Below are 18,488 nucleotides of genomic sequence, written 5' to 3'. Positions count from 1 at the left end.
AAGGCTGCCTAATACTGAAACACCCCCAAACAACAAACCAAATGCAACAACTAGTGCAAGCATTCCTGGGGGAAGGCCTGCAGCAGATGGATTTGCATATGGTGATGTCATCCAAGCAGTGGGTCAAAGTTGGCTTCAACCCTCGTCTGCATATGAAAAGAGAAAAGGGGCGTGCAGGGCATGGCGGCCTTTTGCAGCGCTTGGATGACCCCTAGTTTGCATTACACACCTCCTCCCTCCTTCGGTGTGGGGCTCATGTTGGCTATGCCCCAGCCCCTGAAGCATTCAAGCTGATTTCTTGCAGCAGCTGGGCACTGTAACTGCTCCAGAGCTACTCTGTAAGGCAAGTAAAAGGGTGTGGGCCCTGCAGCACTACCTGTAGTTCGCATTGTGCGTTGGAAGGCACGAAGTAAGCAGACGGGAGAAGTCAGGATAGTGCGCAAGGGCATAGAAGGGAGCGGCTCAAGAAAAGAGAAGTGGAAACAGACAGCAAACTAGGCTGGAGAGAGACCTGAGACAAAGAGATCTGAATTATACGAGAGCCGACGAGGGGAAACACAAATTATGCAGTTAAGTTTCCCACATTTGGGGAAATCGCAGGAGCAGCACACCCAGAGTGCAATGGTTGAGCCTTGCCCTGGGAGAAGCACCTTCATGATCATAGTATCTCACCTGGCAGGTAAGTAGGAGTTGGGCTAGAGCTGGGGAGGGTCGCTGCTCGGGTTCCCCCCTGTGAAGTGAAGGAGATCCAACTGAAGCAGCACAAGGGAACTCTCGAAAGAAGAACAAGGCTAGAGGAAGATCTGAGACAAAGAAATCTGACTTTTACCAGAGCTGACCAGAGGAAAGCACAAACACAGTCCCCCACTACCACAAATAATGCAGTCGAGTTTCCCACATTTGGGAAAATCACAGGGGTCAGCATACCCAGAATGCAATGAATGAACCTCACCCTGGGAGAACAATCTTCATGACCATGGTATCTCCTATGCAAAATAAGTATGATTTGGGATAGGGCTGGTGAGGGCCGCTGCTCAGGCACATCTCTGTCAAGTAAAGGAGATTCAACTGAGGCAGCACAAGGGAACTCTCATCTGGGGACAACAACTGCAGGGAGACCACATCTTTTCAGATGAACATGGGAGGGCGGAAGGCTGCCTAATACTGAAGCACCATCAAATATCAAACCATGGCCCTCATTCCGAGTTGATCGCTCGCAAGGCGATTTTAGCAGAGTTACACACGCTAAGCCGCCGCCTACTGGGAGTGAATCTTAGCTTCTTAAAATTGCGACCGATGTATTCGCAATATTGCGATTACAAACTACTTAGCAGTTTCAGAGTAGCTTCAGACTTACTCGGCATCTGCGATCAGTTCAGTGCTTGTCGTTCCTGGTTTGACGTCACAAACACTCCCAGAGTTCGCCCAGACACTCCCCCGTTTCTCCGGCCACTCCTGCGTTTTTTCCGGAAACTGTAGCGTTTTTTCCCACACGCCCATAAAACGGCCTGTTTCCGCCCAGTAACACCCATTTCCTGTCAATCACATTACGATCGCCGGAGCGAAGAAAAAGCCGTGAGTAAAAATACTTTCTTCATTGTAAAATTACTTGGCGCAGTCGCAGTGCGAATATTGCGCATGCGTACTAAGCAGAATTTCACTGCGATGCGATGAAATTTACAGAGCGAACGACTCGGAATGAGGGCCCATATGCAACAACTAGTACAAGCACTCCTGGGGGAAGGTCTGCAGCAGACGGATTTGCATACGGTGATGTTATCCAAGCAGTGGGCCAAAGTTGACTGGAACCCTCATCTGCATATGAAAAGAGAAAAGGGGCATGCAGGGCATGGCGGCCTTTTGCAGTGCTTGGATGACCCCTAGTTCGCATTAAACACCCCCACCCTCCTTTGGTGTGGGGCTCATGTTGGCCATGCCCCATCCCCTGATGCATTCAAGCTGATTTCTTGCAGCAGCTGGGCACTGTAACAGCTCCAGAGCTGTTCTGTAAGGCAAGTAAAAGGGTGTGGGCCCTGCAGCACCACCTGTTGTTCGCATTGTGCGTTGGAAGGCACAAATTAAGCAGACGGGAGGAGAAGTCAGGATAGTGCGCAAGGGCATTCTTTTCTCTTAGTCCGGGGGCAAGGCTTCAAAATGGGGTCTGCAACGGAGGAGACACAGGGGGCGTGGTCACAGCAGCTTTTCTCTACAGTCTGCACCAGCAGGAGCCTACACCATTTTTTATGATCACGCTGAACTGCAGTGCGACTGCAATTACAGCATGGTCAAGAAGGGAGGCGTCATGCTGGGTGGCCATGCCCTGTCACTGTGCAGGAGCCAGCACCGCTCACACACTAGTCCCCGGGTGCAGCCCCCAACCCCCGGGACACCCGGAGCAACAAAATGTAGATTCAGGCCACCAGGCCACGCCCCTACCTATGAAACCATGCCTCCTTTTTACCATTGCGCTGTTTATCTGCGCGCACTGCATTACAATCTCCCTCGCCACCTCTCTGGGTGTCACCAGTGATAGTGACACCTCTGCCATGCTTGTAGCAGCTGGTCCTAAGATCTACGCCTCAAGCCCTGAGTGTTTGCCCTTGTGACTTGTTGATCATCATAGCGAAGCAGATGCTTACAGAAAACTGCAGGGGCTTAGATTGAAAATAAAAAAAATTGATGGGTATAAGGTAGAGAGGAGCGGGTTCGGTTCTCCGAGAACCGAATTCCCCACGAACTCCACGTGGTTTACACTGGTCCGAGGCAGGCTCGGTTGTTCCCGCCTGACTCGGAAAACCTGAACAAGGGAAAATGTCATCATCCCGCTGTCAGATTCTCGTGAGATTCGGATTCCATATAAAGAGCTGCGCGTTGCTGCCATTTTTACTCGTGCATTGAAGAGAGAGCGGAGAGGACGTGGCTATGTTCTCTCAGTGGAAATCTCAATATCAGTGCTCAGTATCAGTGGTTACTTATTGCTGCTCAGTAATACTAGTAGTGTGTCTCTCCTGCTCAGTGTCAGTTCTCAGTAGTATCCTCATCAGTGCTCAGTATCACTGCTCATTGTATTGTGCTGCATTGTGGTGCTCAGCATACTACAGTACATTACTAATAGTCCAGTGCTGCATCTTGCTGCTCAGTGTCAGTTCTAGTATCCTCATCAGTGCTCACTATCACTGCTCAATGCATTGTGGTGTTCTGTATACTACAGTAACATAGTAATATAGTATATATAGAGGAGCGGGTTCGGTTCTCCGAGAACCGAATTCCCGACGAACTCCACGTGGTTTACACTGGTCCGAGGCAGGCTCGGTTGTTCCCGCCTGACTCGGAAAACCTGAACAAGGGAAAATGTCATCATCCCGCTGTCGGATTCTCGCGAGATTCGGATTCCATATAAAGAGCTGCGCGTTGCCGCCATTTTTACTCGTGCATTGAAGAGAGAGCGGAGAGGACGTGGCTATGTTCTCTCAGTGGAAATCTCAATATCAGTGCTCAGTATCAGTGGTTACTTATTGCTGCTCAGTAATACTAGTAGTGTGTCTCTCCTGCTCAGTGTCAGTTCTCAGTAGTATCCTCATCAGTGCTCAGTATCACTGCTCATTGTCTTGTGCTGCATTGTGGTGCTCAGCATACTACAGTACATTACTAATAGTCCAGTGCTGCATCTTGCTGCTCTGTGTCAGTTCTAGTATCCTCATCAGTGCTCACTATCACTGCTCATTACATTGTGGTGTTCTGTATACTACAGTAACATAGTAATATAGTAACATATGGTAACATAGTTTTTGAGGTTGAATAGAGGCAAATTGCCCATCGTGTTCAACCTGTTTTAAGTTGTGATGATTCTACATACTTGCTGAATAATGTTTTATGACTAGTTAGCTACTATAACTCATGTTACCCCCGGATTAACCATGTTGATATTTTAAGTATTATAACCTTGGATAGCTTTTTCATTCAGAAATGTATCCATTCCTTTTTTAAATCCAATTACAGAGTCCGCCATTACCACCTTCCCTGGCAGGGAATTCCACATCCTGATTGCCCTAACAGTGAAGATCATAGTATCTCACCTGGCAGGTAAGTAGGAGTTGGGCTAGAGCTGTGGAGGATTGCTGCTCGGGCACCCCCTGTCAAGTGAAGGAGATCCAACTGAGGCAGCACAAGGGAACTCTCGAAAGAAGAACAAGGCTAGAGGAAGATCTGAGACAAAGAAATCTGACTTTTACCAGAGCTGACCAGAGGAAAGCACAAACACAGTCCCCCACTACCACAAATAATGCAGTCAAGTTTCCCACATTTGGGGAAATCACAGGGGTCAGCATACCCAGAGTGCAATGAATGAACCTCACCCTGGGAGAACAATCTTCATGACCATGGTATCTCCTATGCAAAATAAGTATGATTTGGGATAGGGCTGGGGAGGGCCGCTGCTCAGGCACATCTCTGTCAAGTAAAGGAGATTCAACTGAGGCAGCACAAGGGAACTCTCATCTGGGGACAACAACTGCAGGGAGAACACATATTTTCAGATGAACATGGGAGGGCAGAAGGCTGCCTAATACTGAAGCACCCCCAAACAACAAACCAAATGCAATTACTAGTGCAAGCATTCCTGGGGGAAGGCCTGCAGCAGACGGATTTGCAAATGGTGATGTCATCCAAGCAGTGGGTCAAAGTTGGCTTCAACCCTCGTCTGCATATGAAAATAAAAAAGGGGTGTGCAGGGCATGGCGGCCTTTTGCGGCGCTTGGATGACCCCTAGTTCGCATTAAACACCTCCACCCTCCTTCGGTGTGGTGCTCATGTTGGCTATGCCCCAGCCCCTGAAGCATTCAAGCTGATTTCTTGCAGCAGCTGGGCACTGTAACAGCTCCAGAGCTGCTCTGTAAAGCAAGTAAAAGGGTGTGGGCCCTGCAGCACTACCTGTAGTTTGCATTGTGCGTTGGAAGGCACAAAGTAAGCAGACGGGGAAGTCAGGATAGTGCACAAGGGCATAGAAGGGAGCGGCTCAAGAAAAGAGAAGTGGAAACAGACAGCAAACTAGGCTGGAGAGAGACCTGAGACAAAGAGATCTGAATTATACGAGAGCCGACCAGAGGAAACACAAATTATGTAATCAAGTGTCCCACATTTGGGGAAATCGTAGGAGCAGCACACCCAGAGTGCATTGGGTGAGCCTTGCCCTGGGAGAAGCACCTTCATGATCATAGTATCTCACCTGGCAGGTAAGTAGGAGTTGGGCTAGAGCTGGGGAGGGTCGCTGCTCGGGTACCCCCCTGTCAAGTGAAGGAGATCCAACTGAGGCAGCACAAGGAAACTCTCAAAAAAAGAACAAGGCTAGATGAAGATCTGAGACATAGAAATCTGACTTTTACCAGAGCTGACCAGAGGAAAGCACAAACACAGTCCCCCACTACAACAAATAATGCAGTCGAGTTTCCCACATTTGGGGAAATCACAGGGGTCAGCATACCCAGAATGCAATGAATGAACCTCACCCTGGGAGAACAATCTTCATGATAATGGTATCTCCTATGCAAAATAAGTATGATTTGGGATAGGGCTGGGGAGGGCCGCTGCTCAGGCACATCTCTGTCAAGTAAAGGAGATTCAACTGAGGCAGCACAAGGGAACTCTCATCTGGGGACAACAACTGCAGGGAGAACACATATTTTCAGATGAAAATGGGAGAGCAGAAGGCTGCCTAATACTGAAGCACCCCCAAACAACAAACCAAATGCAACAACTAGTACAAGCATTCCTGGGAAAAAGTCTGCAGAAGACGGATTTGCATACGGTGATGTCATCCAAGCACTGGGCCAAAGTTGGCTGGAACCCTCATCTGCATATGAAAAGAGAAAAGGGGTATGCAGGGCATGGCGGCCTTTTGCGGTGCTTGGATGACCCTTAGTTTGCATTAAACACCTCCACCCTCAGTCGGTGTGGGGCTCATGTTGGCTATGCCCCAGCCCCTGAAGCATTCAAGCTGATTTCTTGCAGCAGCTGGGCACTGTAACAGCTCCAGAGCTGCTCTGTAAGGCAAGTAAAAGGGTGTGGGCCCTGCAGCACTACCTGTAGTTTGCATTGTGCATTGGAAGGCACAAAGTAAGCAGACAGGAGGAGATGTCAGGATAGTCCACAAGGGTATAGAAGGGAGCGGCTCAAGAAAAGAGAAGTGGAAACAGGCAGCAAACTAGGCTGGAGAGAGACCTGAGACAAAGAGATCTAAATTATACGAGAGCCGACCAGGGGAAACACAAATTATGCAGTCAAGTGTCCCACATTTGGGGAAATCGCAGGAGCAGCACACCCAGAGTGCAATGGGTGAGCCTTGCCCTGGGAGAAGCACCTTCATGATCATAGTATCTCACCTGGCAGGTAAGTAGGAGTTGGGCTAGAGCTGGGGAGGGTTGCTGCTCGGGTACCCCCCTGTCAAGTGAAGGAGATCCAACTGAGGCAGCACAAGGGAACTCTCGAAAGAAGAACAAGGCTAGAGGAAAATCTGAGACAAAGAAATCTGACTTTTACCAGAGCTGACCAGAGGAAAGCACAAACACAGTCCCCCACTACCACAAATAATGCAGTCGAGTTTCCCACATTTGGGGAAATCACAGGGGTCAGCATACCCAAAATGCAATGAATGAACCTCACCCTCGGAGAACAATCTTCATGACCATGGTATCTCCTATGCAAAATAAGTATGATTTGGGATAGGGCTGGGGAGGGCCGCTGCTCAGGCACATCTCTGTCAAGTAAAGGAGATTCAACTGAGGCAGCACAAGGGAACTCCCATCTGGGGACAACAACTGCAGGGAGAACACATATTTTCAGATGAACATGGGAGGGCAGAAGGCTGCCTAATACTGAAGCACCCCCAAACAACAAACCAAATGCAACAACTAGTACAAGCATTCCTGGGGGAAGTTCTGCAGAAGACGGATTTGCATACGGTGATGTCATCCAAGCAGTGGGCCAAAGTTGGCTGGAACCCTCATCTGCATATGAAAAGAGAAAAGGGGTATGCAGGGCATGGCGGCCTTTTGCGGCGCTTGGATGACCCTTAGTTCGCATTAAACACCCCCACCCTCCTTCGGTGTGGGGCTCATGTTGGCTATGCCCCAGCCCCTGAAGCATTCAAGCTGATTTCTTGCAGCAGCTGGGCACTGTAACAGCTCCAGAGCTGCTCTGTACGGCAAGTAAAAGGGTGTGGGCCCTGCAGCACTACCTGTAGTTTGCATTGTGCATTGGAAGGCACTTAAGAATAGAGAAGTGGAAACAGACAGCAAACTAGGCTGGAGAGAGACCTGAGACAAGGAGATCTGAATTATACGAGAGCCGACCAGGGGAAACACAAATTATGCAGTCAAGTTTCCAACATTTGGGGAAATCGCAGGAGCAGCACACCCAGAGTGCAATGGGTGAGCCTTGCCCTGGGATAAGCACCTACGTGATCATAGTATCTCACCTGGCAGGTAAGTAGGAGTTGGGCTAGAGCTGGGGAGGGTCGCTGCTCGGGTACCCCCCTGTCAAGTGAAGGAGATCCAACTGAGGCAGCACAAGGGAATTCTCGAAAGAAGAACAAGGCTAGAGGAAGATCTGAGACAAAGAAATCTGACTTTTACCTGAGCTGACCAGAGGAAAACACAAACACAGTCCCCCACTACCACAAATAATGCTGTCGAGTTTCACACATTTGGGGAAATCACAGGGGTCAGCATACCCAGAATGCAATGAATGAACCTCACACTGGGAGAATAATCTTCATGACCATGGTATCTCCTATGCAAAATAAGTATGATTTGGGATAGGGCTGGGGAGGGCCGCTGCTCAGGCACATCTCTGTCAAGTAAAGGAGATTCAACTGAGGCAGCATAAGGGAACTCTCATCTGGGGACAACAACTGCAGGGAGAACACATATTTTCAGATGAACATGGGAGGGCAGAAGGCTGCCTAATACTGAAGCACCCCCAAACAACAAACCAAATGCCACAACTAGTGCAAGCATTCCTGGGGGAAGGCCTGCAGCAGATGGATTTGCATATGGTGATGTCATCCAAGCAGTGGGTCAAAGTTGGCTTCAACCCTCGTCTGCATATGAAAAGAGAAAAGGGGCGTGCAGGGCATGGCGGCCTTTTGCGGCGCTAGGATGACCCCTAGTTCGCATTAAACACCTCCACCCTCCTTTGGTGTGGGGCTCATGTTGGCTATGCCCCAGCCCCTGAAGCATTCAAGCTGATTTCTTGCAGTAGCTGGGCACTGTAACAGCTCCAGAGCTGCTCTGTACGGCAAGTAAAAGGGTGTGGGCCCTGCAGCACTACCTGTAGTTTGCATTGTGCATTGGAAGGCACAAAGTAAGCAGACGGGAGAAGTAAGGATAGTGCGCAAGGCCATAGAATGGAGCGGCTTAAGAAAAGAGAAGTGGAAACAGACAGCAAACTAGGCTGGAGAGAGACCTGAGACAAAGAGATCTGAATTATACGAGAGCCGACCAGGGGAAACACAAATTATGCAGTCAAGTTTCCCACATTTGGGGAAATCGCAGGGGCAGCACATCCAGAGTGCAATGGGTGAGCCTTGCCCTGGGAGAAGCACCTTCATGATTATAGTATCTCACCTGGCAGGTAAGTAGAAGTTGGGCTAGAGCTGGGGAGGGTCGCTGCTCGGGCACCCCCCTGTCAAGTGAAGGAGATCCAACTGAGGCAGCACAAGGGAACTCTCGAAAGTAGAACAAGGCTAGAGGAAGAACTGAAACAAAGAAATCTGACTTTTACCAGAGATAACCAGAGGAAAGCACAAACACAGTCCCCCACTACCACAAATAATGCAGTTGAGTTTCCCACATTTGGGGAAATCACAGGGGTCAGCATACCCAGAATGCAATGAATGAACCTCACCCTGGGAGAACAATCTTCAAGACCATGGTCTCTCCTATGCAAAATAAGTATGATTTGGGATAGGGCTGGGGAGGGCCGCTGCTCAGGCACATCTCTGTCAAGTAAAGGAGATTCAACTGAGGCAGCACAAGGGAACTCTCATCTGGGGACAACAACTGCAGGGAGAACACATATTTTCAGATGAACATGGGAGGGCAGAAGGCTGCCTAATACTGAAGCACCCCCAAACAACAAACCAAATGCAACAACTAGTGCAAGCATTCCTGAGGGAAGGCCTGCAGCAGATGGATTTGCATATGGTGATGCCATCCAAGCAGTGGGTCAAAGTTGGCTTCAACCCTCGTCTGCATATGAAAAGAGAAAAGGGGCGTGCAGGGCATGGCGGCCTTTTGCGGCGCTTGGATGACCCCTAGTTCGCATTACACACCTCCACCCTCCTTCGGTGTGGGGCTCATGTTGGCTATGCCCCAGCCCCTGAAGCATTCAAGCTGATTTCTTGCAGCAGCTGGGCACTGTAACTGCTCCAGAGCTGCTCTGTAAGGCAAGTAAAAGGGTGTGGGCCCTGCAGCACTACCTGTAGTTTGCATTGTGCGTTGGAAGGCACGAAGTAAGCAGACGGGAGAAGTCAGGATAGTGCGCAAGGGCATAGAAGGGAGCGGCTCAAGAAAAGAGAAGTGGAAACAGACAGCAAACTAGGCTGGAGAGAGACCTGAGACAAAGAGATCTGAATTATACGAGAGCCGACCAAGGGAAACACAAATTATGCAGTCAAGTTTCCCACATTTGGGGAAATCACAGGGGCAGCACAACCAGAGTGCAATGGGTGAGCCTTGCCCTGGGAGAAGCACCTTCATGATCATAGTATCTCACCTGGCAGGTAAGTAGGAGTTGGGCTAGAGCTGGGGAGCGTCGCTGCTCGGGCACCCCCCTGTCAAGCGAAAGAGATCCAACTGAGGCAGCACAAGGGAACTCTCGAAAGAAGAACAAGGCTAGAGGAAGATCTGAGATAAAGAAATCTGATTTTTACCAGAGCTGACCAGAGGAAAGCACAAACACAGTCCCCCACTACCACAAATAATGCAGTCGAGTTTCCCACATTTGGGGAAATCACAGGGGTCAGCATACCCAGAATGCAATGAATGAACCTCACCCTGGGAGAACAATCTTCATGACCATGGTATCGCCTATGCAAAATAAGTATGATTTGGGATAGGGCTGGGGAGGGCCGCTGCTCAGGCACATCTCTGTCAAGTAAAGGAGATTCAACTGAGGCAGCACAAGGGAACTCTCATCTGGGGACAACAACTGCAGGGAGAACACATATTTTCAGATGAACATGGGAGGGCAGAAGGCTGCCTAATACTGAAGCACCCCCAAACAACAAACCAAATGCAACAACTAGTGCAAGCATTCCTGGGGGAAGTTCTGCAGAAGACGGATTTGCATACGGTGATGTCATCCAAGCAGTGGGTCAAAGTTGGCTTCAACCCTCATCTGCATATGAAAAGAGAAAAGGGGCGTGCAGGGCATGGCGGCCTTTTGCGGTGCTTGGATGACCCCTAGTTCGCATTAAACACCTCCACCCTCCTTTGGTGTGAGGCTCATGTTGGCCATGCCCCATCCCCTGAAGCATTCAAGCTGATTTCTTGCAGCAGCTGGGCACTGTAACAGCTCCAGAGCTGCTCTGTAAGGCAAGTAAAAGGGTGTGGGCCCTGCAGCACTACCTGTAGTTTGCATTGTGCATTGGAAGGCACAAAGTAAGCAGACGGGAGGAGAAGTCAGGATAGTGCACAAGGGTATAGAAGGGAGCGGCTGAAGAAAAGAGAAGTGGAAACAGACAGCAAACTAGGCTGGAGAGAGACCTGAGACAAAGAGATCTGAATTATACGAGAGCCGACCAGGGGAAACACAAATTATGCAGTCAAGTTTCCCACATTTGGGGAAATCGCAGGGGCAGCACACCCAGAGTGCAATGGGTGAGCCTTGCCCTGGGAGAAGCACCTTCATGATCATAGTATCTCACCTGGCAGGTAAGTAGGAGTTGGGCTAGAGCTGGGGAGGGTCTCTGCTCGGGCACCCCCCTGACAAGTGAAGGAGATCCAACTGAGGCAGCACAAGGGAACTCTCAAAAGAAGAACAAGGCTCTGAAACAAAGAAATCTGACTTTTACCAGAGCTGACCAGAGGAAAACACAAACACAGTCCCCCACTACCACAAATAAAGCAGTCGAGTTTCCCACATTTGGGGAAATCACAGGGGTCAGCATACCCAGAATGCAATGAATGAACCTCACCCTGGGAGAATAATCTTCATGACCATGGTATCTCCTATGCAAAATAAGTATGATTTGGGATAGAGCTGGGGAGGGCCGCTGCTCAGGCACATCTCTGTCAAGTTAAGGAGATTCAACTGAGGCAGCACAAGGGAACTCTCATCTGGGGACAACAACTGCAGGGAGAACACATATTTTCAGATGAACATGGGAGGGCAGAAGGCTGCCTAATACTGAAGCACCCCCAAACAACAAACCAAATGCAACAACTCGTGCAAGCATTCCTGGGGGAAGGCCTGCCGCAGATGGATTTGCATATGGTGATGTCATCCAAGCAGTGGGTCAAAGTTGGCTTCAACCCTCGTCTGCATATGAAAACAGAAAAGGGGCATGCAGGGCATGGTGGCCTTTTGCGGCGCTTGTCTGACCCCTAGTTTGCATTAAACACCTCCACCCTCCTTCGGTGTGGGGCTCATGTTGGCTATGCCCCAGCCCCTGAAGCATTCAAGCTGATTTCTTGCAGCAGCTTGGCACTGTAACAGCTCCAGAGCTGCTCTGTAAGGCAAGTAAAAGGGTGTGGGCCCTGCAGCACTACCTGTAGTTTTCATTGTGCATTGGAAGGCACAAAGTAAGCAGACGGGAGGAGAAGTCAGGATAGTGCACAAGGGTATAGAAGGGAGCGGCTGAAGAAAAGAGAAGTGGAAACAGACAGCAAACTAGGCTGGAGAGAGACCTGAGACAAAGAGATCTGAATTATACGAGAGCCGACCAGGGGAAACACAAATTATGCAGTCAAGTTTCCCACATTTGGGGAAATCGCAGGAGCAGCACACCCAGAGTACAATGGGTGAGCCTTGCCCTGGGAGAAGCACCTTCATGATCATAGTATCTCACCTGGCAGGTAAGTAGGAGTTGGGCTAGAGCTGGGGAGGGTCGCTGCTCGGGTACCCCCCTGTAAAGTGAAGGAGATCCAACTGAGGCAGCACAAGGGAACTCTCGAAAGAAGAACAAGGCTAAAGGAAAATCTGAGACAAGAAATCTGACTTTTACCAGAGCTGACCAGAGGAAAGCACAAACACAGTCTCCCACTACCACAAATAATGCAGTCAAGTTTCCCACATTTGGGGAAATCACAGGGGTCAGCATACCCAAAATGCAATGAATGAACCTCACCCTGGGAGAAAAATCTTCATGACCATGGTATCTCCTATGCAAAATAAGTATGATTTGGAATAGGGCTGGGGAGGGCCGCTGCTCATGCACATCTCTGTCAAGTAAAGGAGATTCAACTGAGGCAGCACAAGGGAACTCTCATCTTGGGACAACAACTGCAGGGAGAACATATATTTTCAGATGAACATGGGAGGGCAGAAGGCTGCCTAATACTGAAGCACCCCCAAACAACAAACCAAATGCAACAACTAGTGCAAGCATTCCTGGGGGAAGGCCTGCCGCAGATGGATTTGCATATGGTGATGTCATCCAAGCAGTGGGTCAAAGTTGGCTTCAACCCTCGTCTGCATATGAAAAGAGAAAAGGGGCGTGCAGGGCATGGTGGCCTTTTGCGGCGCTTGGCTGACCCCTAGTTTGCATTAAACACCTCCACCCTCCTTTGGTGTGGGGCTCATGTTGGCTATGCCCCAGCCCCTGAAGCATTCAAGCTGATTTCTTGCAGCAGCTGGGCACTGTAACAGCTCCAGAGCTGCTCTGTAAGGCAAGTAAAAGGGTCTGGGCCCTGCAGCACTACCTGTAGATCGCATTGTGCGTTGGAAGGCACAAAGTAAGCAGACAGGAGGAGAAGTCAGGATAGTGCGCAAGGGCATAGAAGGGAGCGGCTCAAGAAAAGAGAAGTGGAAACAAACAGCAAACTAGGCTGGAGAGAGACCTGAGACAAAGAGATCTGAATTATACGAGAGCCGACCAGGGGAAACACAAATTATACAGTCAAGTTTCCCACATTTGGGGAAATCGCAGGAGCAGCACACCCAGAGTGCAATGGTTGAGCCTTGCCCTGGGAGAAGCACCTTCATGATCATAGTATCTCACCTGGCAGGTAAGTAGGAGTTGGGCTAGAGCTGGGGAGGGTCGCTGCTCGGGTACCCCCCTGTAAAGTGAAGGAGATCCAACTAAGGCAGCACAAGGGAACTCTCGAAAGAAGAACAAGGCTAGAGGAAAATCTGAGACAAAGAAATCTGACTTTTACCAGAGCTGACCAGAGGAAAGCACAAACACAGTCCCCCACTACCACAAATAATGCAGTTGAGTTTCCCACATTTGGGGAAATCACAGGGGTCAGCATACCCAAAATGCAATGAATGAACCTCACCCTGGGAGAAAAATCTTCATGACCATGGTATCTCCTATGCAAAATAAGTATGATTTGGAATAGGGATGGGGAGGGCCGCTGCTCATGCACATCTCTGTCAAGTAAAGGAGATTTAACTGAGGCAGCACAAGGGAACTCTCATCTGGGGACAACAACTGCAGGGAGAACACATATTTTCAGATGAACATGGGAGGGCAGAAGGCTGCCTAATACTGAAGCACCCCCAAACAACAAACCAAATGCAACAACTAGTGCAAGCATTCCTGGGGGAAGTTCTGCAGAAGACGGATTTGCATACGGTGATGTCATCCAAGCAGTGGGTCAAAGTTGGCTTCAACCCTCATCTGCATATGAAAAGAGAAAAGGGGCGTGCAGGGCATGGCGGCCTTTTGCGGTGCTTGGATGACCCCTAGTTCGCATTAAACACCTCCACCCTCCTTTGGTGTGGGGCTCATGTTGGCCATGCCCCATCCCCTGAAGCATTCAAGCTGATTTTTTGCAGCAGCTGGGCACTGTAACAGCTCCAGAGCTGCTCTGTAAGGCAAGTAAAAGGGTGTGGGCCCTGCAGCACTACCTGTAGTTTGCATTGTGCATTGGAAGGCACAAAGTAAGCAGACGGGAGGAGAAGTCAGGATAGTGCACAAGGGTATAGAAGGGAGCGGCTGAAGAAAAGAGAAGTGGAAACAGACAGCAAACTAGGCTGGAGAGAGACCTGAGACAAAGAGATCTGAATTATACGAGAGCCGACCAGGGGAAACACAAATTATGCAGTCAAGTTTCCCACATTTGGGGAAATTGCAGGGGCAGCACACCCAGAGTGCAATGGGTGAGCCTTGCCCTGGGAGAAGCACCGTCATGATCATAGTATCTCACATGGCAGGTAAGTAGGAGTTGGGCTAGAGCTGGGGAGGGTCGCTGTTCGGGCACCCCCCTGTCAAGTGAAAGAGATCCAACTGAGGCAGCACAAGGGAACTCTCGAAAGAAGAACAAGGCTAGAGGAAGATCTGAGACAAAGAAATCTGACTTTTTCCAGAGCTGACCAGAGGAAAGCACAAACACAGTCCCCCACTACCACAAATAATGCAGTCGAGTTTCCCACATTTGGGGAAATCACAGGGGTCAGCATACCCAGAATGCAATGAATGAACCTCACCTTGGGAGAACAATCTTCATGACCATGGTATCGCCTATGCAAAATAAGTATGATTTGGGATAGGGCTAGGGAGGGCCGCTGCTCAGGCACATCTCTGTCAAGTAAAGGAGATTCAACTGAGGCAGCACAAGGGAACTCTCATCTGGGGACAACAACTGCAGGGAGAACACATATTTTCAGATGAACATGTGAGGGCAGAAGGCTGCCTAATACTGAAGCACCCCCAAACAACAAACCAAATGCAACAACTAATGCAAGCATTCCTGGGGGAAGGCCTGCAGCAGATGGATTTGCATATGGTGATGTCATCCAAGCAGTGGGTCAAAGTTGGCTTCAACCCTCGTCTGCATATGAAAAGAGAAAAGGGGCGTGCAGGGCATGGCGGCCTTTTGCAGCGCTTGGATGACCCCTAGTTCGCATTACACACCTCCACCCTCCTTCGGTGTGGGGCTCATGTTGGCTATGCCCCAGCCCCTGAAGCATTCAAGCTGATTTCTTGCAGCAGCTGGGCACTGTAACTGCTCCAGAGCTACTCTGTAAGGCAAGTAAAAGGGTGTGGGCCCTGCAGCACTACCTGTAGTTCGCATTGTGCGTTGGAAGGCACGAAGTAAGCAGACGGGAGAAGTCAGGATAGTGCGCAAGGGCATAGAAGGGAGCGGCTCAAGAAAAGAGAAGTGGAAACAGACAGCAAACTAGGCTGGAGAGAGACCTGAGACAAAGAGATCTGAATTATACGAGAGCCGACGAGGGGAAACACAAATTATGCAGTCAAGTTTCCCACATTTGGGGAAATCGCAGGAGCAGCACACCCAGAGTGCAATGGTTGAGCCTTGCCCTGGGAGAAGCACCTTCATGATCATAGTATCTCACCTGGCAGGTAAGTAGGAGTTGGGCTAGAGCTGGGGAGGGTCGCTGCTCGGGTTCCCCCCTGTGAAGTGAAGGAGATCCAACTGAGGCAGCACCAGGGAACTCTCGAAAGAAGAACAAGGCTAGAGGAAGATCTGAGACAAAGAAATCTGACTTTTACCAGAGCTGACCAGAGGAAAGCACAAACACAGTCTCCCACTACCACAAATAATGCAGTCAAGTTTCCCACATTTGGGGAAATCACAGGGGTCAGCATACCCAAAATGCAATGAATGAACCTCACCCTGGGAGAAAAATCTTCATGACCATGGTATCTCCTATGCAAAATAAGTATGATTTGGAATAGGGCTGGGGAGGGCCGCTGCTCATGCACATCTCTGTCAAGTAAAGGAGATTCAACTGAGGCAGCACAAGGGAACTCTCATCTTGGGACAACAACTGCAGGGAGAACATATATTTTCAGATGAACATGGGAGGGCAGAAGACTGCCTAATACTGAAGCACCCCCAAACAACAAACCAAATGCAACAACTAGTGCAAGCATTCCTGGGGGAAGGCCTGCCGCAGATGGATTTGCATATGGTGATGTCATCCAAGCAGTGGGTCAAAGTTGGCTTCAACCCTCGTCTGCATATGAAAAGAGAAAAGGGGCGTGCAGGGCATGGTGACCTTTTGGGGCGCTTGGCTGACCCCTAGTTTGCATTAAACACCTCCACCCTCCTTTGGTGTGGGGCTCATGTTGGCTATGCCCCAGCCCCTGAAGCATTCAAGCTGATTTCTTGCAGCAGCTGGGCACTGTAACAGCTCCAGAGCTGCTCTGTAAGGCAAGTAAAAGGGTGTGGGCCCTGCAGCACTACCTGTAGTTCGCATTGTGCGTTGGAAGGCACAAAGTTAGCAGACAGGAGGAGAAGTCAGGATAGTGCGCAAGGGCACAGAAGGGAGCGGCTCAAGAAAAGAGAAGTGGAAACAGACAGCAAACTAGGCTGGAGAGAGACCTGAGACAAAGAGATCTGAATTATACGAGAGCCGACCAGGGGAAACACAAATTATACAGTCAAGTTTCCCACATTTGGGGAAATCGCAGGAGCAGCACACCCAGAGTGCAATGGGTGAGCCTTGCCCTGGGAGAAGCACCTTCATGATCATAGTATCTCACCTGGCAGGTAAGTAGGAGTTGGGCTAGAGCTGGGGAGGGTCGCTGCTCGGGTACCCCCCTGTAAAGTGAAGGAGATCCAACTAAGGCAGCACAAGGGAACTCTCGAAAGAAGAACAAGGCTAGAGGAAAATCTGAGACAAAGAAATCTGACTTTTACCAGAGCTGACCAGAGGAAAGCACAAACACAGTCCCCCACTACCACAAATAATGCAGTTGAGTTTCCCACATTTGGGGAAATCACAGGGGTCAGCATACCCAAAATGCAATGAATGAACCTCACCCTGGGAGAAAAATCTTCATGACCATGGTATCTCCTATGCAAAATAAGTATGATTTGGAATAGGGCTGGGGAGGGCCGCTGCTCATGCACATTTCTGTCAAGTAAAGGAGATTTAACTGAGGCAGCACAAGGGAACTCTCATCTGGGGACAACAACTGCAGGGAGAACACATATTTTCAGATGAACATGGGAGGGCAGAAGGCTGCCTAATACTGAAGCACCCCCAAACAACAAACCAAATGCAACAACTAGTGCAAGCATTCCTGGGGGAAGTTCTGCAGAAGACGGATTTGCATACGGTGATGTCATCCAAGCAGTGGGTCAAAGTTGGCTTCAACCCTCATCTGCATATGAAAAGAGAAAAGGGGCGTGCAGGGCATGGCGGCCTTTTGCGGTGCTTGGATGACCCCTAGTTCGCATTAAACACCTCCACCCTCCTTTGGTGTGGGGCTCATGTTGGCCATGCCCCATCCCCTGAAGCATTCAAGCTGATTTCTTGCAGCAGCTGGGCACTGTAACAGCTCCAGAGCTGCTCTGTAAGGCAAGTAAAAGGGTGTGGGCCCTGCAGCACTACCTGTAGTTTGCATTGTGCATTGGAAGGCACAAAGTAAGCAGACGGGAGGAGAAGTCAGGATAGTGCACAAGGGTATAGAAGGGAGCGGCTGAAGAAAAGAGAAGTGGAAACAGACAGCAAACTAGGCTGGAGAGAGACCTGAGACAAAGAGATCTGAATTATACGAGAGCCGACCAAGGGAAACACAAATTATGCAGTCAAGTTTCCCACATTTGGGGAAATTGCAGGGGCAGCACACCCAGAGTGCAATGGGTGAGCCTTGCCCTGGGAGAAGCACCTTCATGATCATAGTATCTCACCTGGCAGGTAAGTAGGAGTTGGGCTAGAGCTGGGGAGGGTCGCTGTTCGGGCACCCCCCTGTCAAGTGAAAGAGATCCAACTGAGGCAGCACAAGGGAACTCTCGAAAGAAGAACAAGGCTAGAGGAAGAGCTGAGACAAAGAAATCTGACTTTTTCCAGAGCTGGCCAGAGGAAAGCACAAACACAGTCCCCCACTACCACAAATAATGCAGTCGAGTTTCCCACATTTGGGGAAATCACAGGGGTCAGCATACCCAGAATGCAATGAATGAACCTCACCCTGGGAGAGCAATCTTCATGACCATGGTATCGACTATGCAAAATAAGTATGATTTGGGATAGGGCTGGGGAGGGCCGCTGCTCAGGCACATCTCTGTCAAGTAAAGGAGATTCAACTGAGGCAGCACAAGGGAACTCTCATCTGGGGACAACAACTGCAGGGAGAACACATATTTTCAGATGAACATGTGAGGGCAGAAGGCTGCCTAATACTGAAGCACCCCCAAACAACAAACCAAATGCAACAACTAGTGCAAGCATTCCTGGGGGAAGGCCTGCAGCAGATGGATTTGCATATGGTGATGTCATCCAAGCAGTGGGTCAAAGTTGGCTTCAACCCTCGTCTGCATATGAAAAGAGAAAAGGGGCGTGCAGGGCAT

General features: G+C 49.8%; 24 non-coding genes and 3 pseudogenes across 24 annotated transcripts; all 27 read right to left on the bottom strand.

The window, feature by feature from the left end:
- Positions 1-551: 551 nt before the first annotated feature.
- LOC135020664 (U1 spliceosomal RNA) lies at positions 552-687 on the bottom strand (annotated as a pseudogene).
- A 152-nt stretch (positions 688-839) lies between these two features.
- On the bottom strand, positions 840-1,003 carry LOC135020501 (U1 spliceosomal RNA). The gene has a single exon (XR_010217926.1). It is a non-coding gene; the product is annotated as a U1 spliceosomal RNA (small nuclear RNA).
- A 3,239-nt stretch (positions 1,004-4,242) lies between these two features.
- LOC135020628 (U1 spliceosomal RNA) lies at positions 4,243-4,406 on the bottom strand. The gene has a single exon (XR_010218016.1). It is a non-coding gene; the product is annotated as a U1 spliceosomal RNA (small nuclear RNA).
- Positions 4,407-5,076: 670 nt separating this feature from the next.
- LOC135020679 (U1 spliceosomal RNA) lies at positions 5,077-5,239 on the bottom strand. Its single transcript, XR_010218044.1, has one exon. It is a non-coding gene; the product is annotated as a U1 spliceosomal RNA (small nuclear RNA).
- Positions 5,240-5,391: 152 nt separating this feature from the next.
- LOC135020405 (U1 spliceosomal RNA) lies at positions 5,392-5,555 on the bottom strand. The gene has a single exon (XR_010217833.1). It is a non-coding gene; the product is annotated as a U1 spliceosomal RNA (small nuclear RNA).
- Positions 5,556-6,250: 695 nt separating this feature from the next.
- On the bottom strand, positions 6,251-6,392 carry LOC135020593 (U1 spliceosomal RNA; annotated as a pseudogene).
- Positions 6,393-6,544: 152 nt separating this feature from the next.
- On the bottom strand, positions 6,545-6,708 carry LOC135020371 (U1 spliceosomal RNA). The gene has a single exon (XR_010217801.1). It is a non-coding gene; the product is annotated as a U1 spliceosomal RNA (small nuclear RNA).
- Positions 6,709-7,323: 615 nt separating this feature from the next.
- LOC135020683 (U1 spliceosomal RNA) lies at positions 7,324-7,486 on the bottom strand. The gene has a single exon (XR_010218046.1). It is a non-coding gene; the product is annotated as a U1 spliceosomal RNA (small nuclear RNA).
- Positions 7,487-7,638: 152 nt separating this feature from the next.
- LOC135020497 (U1 spliceosomal RNA) lies at positions 7,639-7,802 on the bottom strand. Its single transcript, XR_010217922.1, has one exon. It is a non-coding gene; the product is annotated as a U1 spliceosomal RNA (small nuclear RNA).
- A 671-nt stretch (positions 7,803-8,473) lies between these two features.
- LOC135020629 (U1 spliceosomal RNA) lies at positions 8,474-8,636 on the bottom strand. The gene has a single exon (XR_010218017.1). It is a non-coding gene; the product is annotated as a U1 spliceosomal RNA (small nuclear RNA).
- Positions 8,637-8,788: 152 nt separating this feature from the next.
- On the bottom strand, positions 8,789-8,952 carry LOC135020381 (U1 spliceosomal RNA). Its single transcript, XR_010217810.1, has one exon. It is a non-coding gene; the product is annotated as a U1 spliceosomal RNA (small nuclear RNA).
- A 671-nt stretch (positions 8,953-9,623) lies between these two features.
- Positions 9,624-9,786, bottom strand: LOC135020641 (U1 spliceosomal RNA). The gene has a single exon (XR_010218025.1). It is a non-coding gene; the product is annotated as a U1 spliceosomal RNA (small nuclear RNA).
- Positions 9,787-9,938: 152 nt separating this feature from the next.
- Positions 9,939-10,102, bottom strand: LOC135020416 (U1 spliceosomal RNA). Its single transcript, XR_010217844.1, has one exon. It is a non-coding gene; the product is annotated as a U1 spliceosomal RNA (small nuclear RNA).
- A 674-nt stretch (positions 10,103-10,776) lies between these two features.
- Positions 10,777-10,939, bottom strand: LOC135020510 (U1 spliceosomal RNA). Its single transcript, XR_010217935.1, has one exon. It is a non-coding gene; the product is annotated as a U1 spliceosomal RNA (small nuclear RNA).
- A 142-nt stretch (positions 10,940-11,081) lies between these two features.
- Positions 11,082-11,245, bottom strand: LOC135020444 (U1 spliceosomal RNA). The gene has a single exon (XR_010217872.1). It is a non-coding gene; the product is annotated as a U1 spliceosomal RNA (small nuclear RNA).
- A 674-nt stretch (positions 11,246-11,919) lies between these two features.
- On the bottom strand, positions 11,920-12,082 carry LOC135020560 (U1 spliceosomal RNA). Its single transcript, XR_010217974.1, has one exon. It is a non-coding gene; the product is annotated as a U1 spliceosomal RNA (small nuclear RNA).
- A 151-nt stretch (positions 12,083-12,233) lies between these two features.
- LOC135020467 (U1 spliceosomal RNA) lies at positions 12,234-12,397 on the bottom strand. Its single transcript, XR_010217895.1, has one exon. It is a non-coding gene; the product is annotated as a U1 spliceosomal RNA (small nuclear RNA).
- Positions 12,398-13,071: 674 nt separating this feature from the next.
- Positions 13,072-13,234, bottom strand: LOC135020573 (U1 spliceosomal RNA). Its single transcript, XR_010217986.1, has one exon. It is a non-coding gene; the product is annotated as a U1 spliceosomal RNA (small nuclear RNA).
- A 152-nt stretch (positions 13,235-13,386) lies between these two features.
- On the bottom strand, positions 13,387-13,550 carry LOC135020675 (U1 spliceosomal RNA). The gene has a single exon (XR_010218041.1). It is a non-coding gene; the product is annotated as a U1 spliceosomal RNA (small nuclear RNA).
- Positions 13,551-14,224: 674 nt separating this feature from the next.
- LOC135020650 (U1 spliceosomal RNA) lies at positions 14,225-14,387 on the bottom strand. The gene has a single exon (XR_010218032.1). It is a non-coding gene; the product is annotated as a U1 spliceosomal RNA (small nuclear RNA).
- A 152-nt stretch (positions 14,388-14,539) lies between these two features.
- LOC135020448 (U1 spliceosomal RNA) lies at positions 14,540-14,703 on the bottom strand. The gene has a single exon (XR_010217876.1). It is a non-coding gene; the product is annotated as a U1 spliceosomal RNA (small nuclear RNA).
- Positions 14,704-15,401: 698 nt separating this feature from the next.
- On the bottom strand, positions 15,402-15,537 carry LOC135020616 (U1 spliceosomal RNA; annotated as a pseudogene).
- Positions 15,538-15,689: 152 nt separating this feature from the next.
- LOC135020466 (U1 spliceosomal RNA) lies at positions 15,690-15,853 on the bottom strand. Its single transcript, XR_010217894.1, has one exon. It is a non-coding gene; the product is annotated as a U1 spliceosomal RNA (small nuclear RNA).
- A 674-nt stretch (positions 15,854-16,527) lies between these two features.
- LOC135020526 (U1 spliceosomal RNA) lies at positions 16,528-16,690 on the bottom strand. The gene has a single exon (XR_010217950.1). It is a non-coding gene; the product is annotated as a U1 spliceosomal RNA (small nuclear RNA).
- Positions 16,691-16,842: 152 nt separating this feature from the next.
- On the bottom strand, positions 16,843-17,006 carry LOC135020663 (U1 spliceosomal RNA). The gene has a single exon (XR_010218038.1). It is a non-coding gene; the product is annotated as a U1 spliceosomal RNA (small nuclear RNA).
- Positions 17,007-17,680: 674 nt separating this feature from the next.
- Positions 17,681-17,843, bottom strand: LOC135020502 (U1 spliceosomal RNA). The gene has a single exon (XR_010217927.1). It is a non-coding gene; the product is annotated as a U1 spliceosomal RNA (small nuclear RNA).
- A 152-nt stretch (positions 17,844-17,995) lies between these two features.
- Positions 17,996-18,159, bottom strand: LOC135020481 (U1 spliceosomal RNA). Its single transcript, XR_010217906.1, has one exon. It is a non-coding gene; the product is annotated as a U1 spliceosomal RNA (small nuclear RNA).
- Between the last annotated feature and the right edge of the window lie 329 nt (positions 18,160-18,488).

Source organism: Pseudophryne corroboree, unplaced genomic scaffold (genome assembly GCF_028390025.1).
Source record: "Pseudophryne corroboree isolate aPseCor3 unplaced genomic scaffold, aPseCor3.hap2 scaffold_350, whole genome shotgun sequence".
NCBI lineage: Eukaryota > Metazoa > Chordata > Amphibia > Anura > Myobatrachidae > Pseudophryne > Pseudophryne corroboree.
This window is presented reverse-complemented; position numbering and strand designations above follow the sequence as displayed.